This window comes from Humulus lupulus, chromosome 4, assembly GCF_963169125.1.
Source record: "Humulus lupulus chromosome 4, drHumLupu1.1, whole genome shotgun sequence".
Taxonomy (NCBI): domain Eukaryota; kingdom Viridiplantae; phylum Streptophyta; class Magnoliopsida; order Rosales; family Cannabaceae; genus Humulus; species Humulus lupulus.
In genome coordinates this window covers 144203781-144211152 of record NC_084796.1, presented here as the reverse complement: position 1 = coordinate 144211152, position 7372 = coordinate 144203781, and positions in this window count along the sequence as shown.

Below are 7372 nucleotides of genomic sequence, written 5' to 3'. Positions count from 1 at the left end.
AGTACAGGCGGCGTGAGGCGGCGTGTACATGTTTGGCCAGCCTGGCTGCCACAGCCAGAGGATTTTGGGAGATGCTTGTAAATAAACCTAGATTTTGTCGTTTAGTCGACTTGGTTCAGTTTATATGTTGTAAATTTTTTTAAACTGTATTTTGGGATCCCAAGTGTAAAAATTTTATGATTTTCTATGGAAGTTATTATTTCTAAAACTTTTCCTCTGTTTATGGCTTAATTACACTGTTTGACCTAAAACCTCGATTAGCGAGTTGGATGCACGTTTTTAAACTCACTTAGTAACGACTCTAAGGAAGTAGGGCGTTACATTACGCGAGAAAAAGCTGTTCGCCAAATTCTCTAAGTGAAAATTTTGGTTGACTCAAGTAAGTTTCCTAGGGCACGTGGTGTCACGAGATGGAATTGCAGTCAATCCAGCCAAAATCGAAGTGGTGAAACAATGGAAGGCCTCGAAGAACGCACAAGAAGTTCGCAGTTTCTTAGGTCTGGCAGGGTATTATAGGCGCTTTGTGGAAGGTTTTTCCAAAATAGTGACGCCTATGACCACACTAATCCAAAAGAACGTCAAATTTTCATGGACAGACAAGTGCAAACAGAGTTTTCAAGAGCTAAATACTAGATTAACGACTGCTCCCATACTCACTATTCCAAAGACTATCGAGGGATATGCTATTTATAGCGATGCATCAGGTCAAGGACTCGAAGTCGTACTAATGCAACACGAGAAATTGATTGCGTACGCCTCCCGACAACTGAAAAACTAGGAGAGAAACTATCCAACCCACGACTTGGAGTTAGGAGGGGTAGTGTTCGCATTAAAAATATGGAGACACTATCTGTATGAGATCCATTGCGACATATACACGGACCATAAGAGTCTGAAATATTTCTTCACCCAGAAAGAGTTAAATATGAGACAACAGTGATGGTTGGAATTGTTTAACGATTATGACAGCAATATACTATACCACCCAGGCAAGGCTAACAAAGTAGTTGATGCGTTGAGTCGGCAGCCAATGGTGTATGTAATGATGGTGAAGGAAATACCCCAAGAACCACGAACTGATATCTCCAAATTAGATTTGGATATATTAGTGGGTAGATTAGAAAATTTATCCATGCAACCCACGATCATGGAAGCAATCCAAGGGGGAAAACTCGTAGATCCGCGGATCCAATGACTGGTGCATGAGACTACGAAAGACATGGGACCAAGGTAGATTATACGTGCCTGATGATAAGGAGATCAATAAATAAATATTTTATGAGGCTCATAATACTTCTTACGCTATGCACCCGGGAACCACTAAGATGTATCAAGATCTTAAAAGATACTTTTGGTGGGTAGGAATGAAGAGAGATGTAGCGGAGTACGTAGCACACTGTTTGACATGTCAACAAACCAAGGCGAAGCATCGGCGACCCGCAGGGTTATTGTAGCCGCTAGAGATCCTTGAGTGGAAATGGGAAATGGTCACAATGGACTTTGTTACTGGGTTACCACACACATTGAAGGGGCACGATGCAATCTAGGCTATCGTGGATAGACTAACAAACTCCGCTCATTTCTTACCTATTAAGACAACAAATGATGTGGATAAGTTGGCAGGCTTGTACATTGCTAAGATAGTGCGATTACATGGGGTTCCCATCTCTATAGTGTCCGATCGTGATGAACGATTTACCTCTCCGTTCTGGAAGAGAATGCAAATGGGATTGGGAACTAAACTCAAGTTCAATAGTGCCTTCCACCCACAGACAGATGGCCAGAGCGAACGAACAATTCAAACCTTGGAAGACATGTTGAGAGCTTGCGTGCTAGATTTTCAAGGTCTGTGGAGTGTAAAACTTCCATTAATTGAGTTCACCTACAACAATAACTATCATGACTCGATAAAAATGGCTCCATATGAGGCACTATACGAAAGAAAGTGCCGATCTCCAATCCACTGGCATGAGACTGGCGAGAGGAAATTCTTAGGATCAGAAGAGGTAGACCAAGATACGGAGGACATTAGGTCGATTCGTCAGAGGTTACAGACCTCTATAGATTGCCAACGTAAGTATGTTGATCATCGATGGAGACCTTTAGAATTTGAAGTTTGGGATAAGGTACTATTAAATATAGCTCCATTGGGAGGATCTATGAGGTTCGGGAAAAAGGGAAAGTTGAGCCCTTGGTACATAGGACCGTTCGAGATTCTGGAACGCATTGGGAAGGCTGTTTATCGACTAGCCCTTCCTCCTGCATTCTCTAGAGTTCATGATGTATTCAATGTGTCAACCTTAAGGAAGTACGTGAACGTCCCCACTCATGTGCTAAGTTACGATGAACTTAGCATAGTTCCCTAGCTAAGCTATGAGGAAAAACTGGTCGCGATTCTTGATCGGAAAGACAAGGTGTTAAGGAACAAGAAAATACCTTTGGTGAAGGTGTAGTGGTGTAACCACGATGTTGAAGAGGCGATCTGGGAGATGAAAGTCGAGATGCGGGAGCACTATCCCCTTCTGTTTTGAGTTTTGGGGATGAAACTTTTATAAATTGTAGGTATTGTAACGTCCCGTGTTTTGAACACACGTTAGTAGCCAGTTGGAGCTAGTGAGGAATTATGTGGAATATTATTTTATAAATGATATTATATGAATTTATGATGATTCGTGAATTTGTATAGCCCCTGTAATGATTCGATAAAGGATTTAGCTTTATGCAAAGAAAGATTGGTTTTAGACCAAGGGATAAACCCTAATGGGAGAAAAATCTCTGATTAAATAAAATAAGAAATACTATGGCATAATTTTTTTTTTTGGCAACTGGGACTTTATAGTCGAGCCAATAAATTTAAGAAAAAATGATTGAGGTTTGCATTCTAACCAACTGGGCTTAAGAATGAGAATTTCTTGCTTGGGCCTCTAAGGGCATTTTGGTCAATTTGATAAAATTACTAAAATTATGTGATATGTGACAAATTTTATTTTTGGGTCACATTTAATTTAATTAATTAAGCTTGGAGACTTTTTTTAAAAAAAAACTATAGGGTAAAAAAATTAGAGAATTTTAGATAAGTAAAATTAGCAAAGGGCCCTTGAGTGTCTAAGGAGAGAGGTAAAAATGAGCAAGGGCATAAAGGTCTTTTCCAATGGGGGAGAGAGAGTGTGGTGGGAAGCAAGGCTATGCCCTAGGGCTCTCAAGAGCCTAGGACACCTACCCTAGGGGAAGGGTAAAAGTCTTACCCAACTCACAAGTTAAACCATAATTATTGTTCTCTTACAATTTTAATCATTTTCTCACAAAATTATTTTCTCTCAAGAGAACACTCTCTCTTCCATTCCCTCTCCCAAACCCAAAACCCTAAATCCCTATACCCCTCCATTGTTGCAATCTTTTCTCTCCATAAGCTAAGCACACTCATCCCCCATTGAAGAAAGGAGAAGCTCAAGAGAACATTTGTGTAGAGTAAGTTTCGAAACCTCCTTCATCTTTTCTTCTCTTTTCCTCGTCAAACCCAAAACCCTAAGGGTTTATTATGCATGTATGTGATCTAATATCCATGCATGACATGGATCTTGTGTTGTAGGTTTCAAGAGAAGATTGTACTAGTTGGATCCCAAAGATTGAGCACTTTGGTGATCAAGTAAAAGCAAGGTAAGAGATCTTGGTAGTTTGCATGTTTTTGTCCCTCATCTAAGTCTTATTACCCTAACTCTTTCTCAAAAATCTTCAAGTGGGACTTTGGGGATTGGTTTGAGAGTGTAGAGCACAAGGGGGATTTTGAGAAGCTAAGGAAAACACATCTCCAAGCTAGAACTATCAAAAGGTAGAAATTTATGGTTGTTCTTGAGTTTTGTGATTTATGTTGGTAGATCTGGTTGTGTAGGTTATTTTAATGGTTTTTGGAGTTTATTTTATGCTTAAAGTTTAGATTGTGTGACTTAATGATTTTCATGCATGCATGTGGCTAGGGTTATGCTATAAATGCTTATGGTTGTTAAGTTGTGTAAAAATGCATGCTGCCAAAATTTCATTGTCTGGCTTCCAATGAGTCAGATCTCACTCTAATGCCCCTATTTGTGAAAATAATTTATGTAGTTGCATAGTTCTTTGTGAGTGCTTGATGATAGGCTTTGGGAAATCATAAAAATGTATTTTTAAACCCAAGTTTTGCACTTTTTGGCATTTTGATGTAATTCTAGAAAATTTCTGGGCAGCATGCACTGCCCTGATTGTTTTGACTTTGGAATAGGTTTTCCTAATCTAAAAGCTATAAAATTTGGTAGGATTCTAGTTTAAACCTTTATAAGGGTCACTGTAAACGTGTAGAGGAAAATGTGTTATGGTATAAGAGATATGATTTTTCAAAATTTGCCCTAAAATCTGGAAACAAAACTTCTAGGCATCAATTACTGCCTAGATTGATTTAAACATTTTGGTGAGTTTTATTACTTCAAAAGTTATGGAATTTTGGAGGAAGCTAATTTAGACATGTATAAAGATCCCTGTACAATTTAAGAAAGAACTAGGCTACGGTGTAAAAGAAATAAATTTTCAAAGTTACCTTAAAATCTGGGAAAAACTTCTGGGTAGCAGGCACTACCCAGATTCCTTTAAATATTTGAATAGGTTTTTCCATCCCAAAAATTATGAAAATTTTAAGGAAATTGGTTAAGATATGTATAAGGATATCTGTAAAATTTTAGAGAAAAATGTATCACAGTTTAAGAGAAATAATTTTTCTAAGTTTGCCCTGAAAACTGAAAAGTAGCAATTTCGAACCTTAACAAAAAATGATTTTTGGGAGGTTAGTTCTCGTAACCTAAAGTAAGTTTTGACACAAGGCTTTCACCTAGTTCCCATCCTTATGACACATAATACGTGAACAATAGTTAAGGGTTTTTGCCAAAGACTAAACTTAGGGCAAAAATTTTAAAGATGAGACTTTACTACTTTAAATTTAAATTTTGGAAGTAGAGTTTTGGAAAGGAGAAGAAATAGTTCCTTGTAAAGGTAACTAAGGATTTGGAGATTTAACCACTCCCCAAATCAACTTAAGTTAATTAAAGTTGATTTTTACCATTTTATAAGTTAAGGGTCCAATTGCCCTTCTTTTCAAAAATTACATAAAAAGAGATCCTAGGTTATGGATAAAAATGGTAAAAATGGGAGTTTGGGTTTTGTAGAACCTTTAAGAGAAAGGGGCAACGTTGTTAGATATTAATTGTAAAGGGGAAAAAAGCGGAATTTTGGTAGATGATAGAAAACAGAAAACTTTCGTAAGAGCGCGAAAAGTTGGTAATTTTCTAAAGATACGAGTTGTTTAAAACTATTTTTTCTAAAAACCAAAATATGAGTATCCAACAAGAGAGTTCTTTAGTTAAATAATATTAAAATGCACAGCACGAAGAGTGTGTTGGGGTGAGGCTGATTTTCTCATGATACCGTAAAGACTGAAACGAAATCCGGCCTGTATAAGAGGCTATAGTATAGAGTCTCTAAGAGAACTTTATTGCATGTAGCTATCTTAGAGTATTAGCTATAAGAGTATGCCATAGTTTAATCCAAGTACATTGTATTAATTACAGTAATCGCGAAAGGAAAAATGAATAGCGGTGTTAAATATCCAGCTAGGAAACAAGGACTCCAAGTAAGTTAGCTTTTCTCTCTTTGCTACAACATGAATATATTAGTGTGTGTGCTTGTAGTAGTAGATTACACTAGTTTTGTTTGGGTCATTAAGACCAGGGTTTGATTAATACCTACTCTTGCAATGCTTTTGCATTCTGTGACTAAATGGTAAGTAGGTTCGGATTGGAGCCAGAACCCTAGCGTAATATAGTCCGGGTTGGAGCCAGCACACAGTAAGATAAAGTATGGGTCGGAGCCCGGATATGTTAAAAATATAGTCTGGGTTGGATCCAGGTTGTGGTGAAAGTATATAGTTCGGGTTAAAGCCAGGACAATGGTAATATAGTCCAGGTTGGAGCCAGGACATAAATGCTGGAACCGGGTTGAGGCCCAGATCCCTTGTTATTAATCTATTGATTATGTATGATATGTGTTATATATCTTGAATGTTCTGTGAATTTTTCTGAGTGCAGGTTATTGTGATATGTGTGAACTTGGTTGTTAGAAATAGCTAGAGTATTTATTTTGGATATTGTTATATATCTTGAATGTATGGGATTTTCTGAATGCAGGTTGTTTTGATATGTATGAAAATTGGTTGTTGGTTGCAACCAATGTGCTTGATTTTCTGTTAGGGCTATAATTGAGAATTGTATGATAGGGTTGGAACTTATCCAATACCCTAATGATCGATAGCGATATCTACCTTAGGTCGACCTGTTACTTTGGTTTAGTATACTTGTGTGTAAGACTATTATTACTAAGAGTTTCCGCTTACCTAGTTATTTCATGTTGTAGGTAAGTGCAAAAGCAAAGTGGAATAGTGAGCGTCAGAGTCTGCTTGTAGATATGTACATGTGACCTGACCTGGAGAGGTTTTTGATGGAACACCATTTTGAAAAGAAAAAGTTGGGAGCTTGTTATTTCTTTTATGATATTTTTTATGCTATAACTCTGTGGAAGAGTAGTTGAAATTTTGTTTGCTAAACTAAAAGTGTGCGCACATAGTCATTTCTTAAAAGTTTTTTTTATATAGATTTTCGGTACAATGATTTAAAGTACAAGTTTAAATTTTCACATGTTTTTGGTCTTATATTTTTTATGGGTTGTTACACCATCCATATGTATGCGTAGAATCCATCTAGAAGAGAATGCTAAAACCTCTCGGGAATGTCAAAGAAGGCTAAATCCAAATATGAAAGAAGTAGTTGGACAAGTGGTCATTAAATTATTAGATGTGGGTATCATTTACCCTATTGCTGATAGTCAATGGATTAGTTCAGTTCAAGTTGTTCCTAAAAAGTTGAGGATCATTGTTGTTGAAAATGAGAAAAATTAATTAATGCCTACTCGAGTACAAACGGGGTGGAGAGTGTGCATAGACTATAGGAAGCTAAATAATGTTACTAGAAAAGACCACTTTCCTTTACCATTCATTGATCAAATGCTTGAACGTTTAGCTGGTCATGCATATTATTGCTTTCTTGATGGGTAGTCGGGATATAACCCAATCCCCATTGCCCCAGAAGATCAAGAAAAGACTACATTTACATGCCCTTCCGGGACTTTTGCCTATCGTGGCATGCCTTTTGGATTGTGCAATGCACTCGCGACTTTTCAAAGGTGTATGGTTTCAATTTTTTCTGACATAGTTGAAAGATTCCTTGAAGTATTTATGGATGATTTTTCTGTGTTTGGATCTTCCTTTGATGAATGTTTGCACCATCTTTCTCTTGTC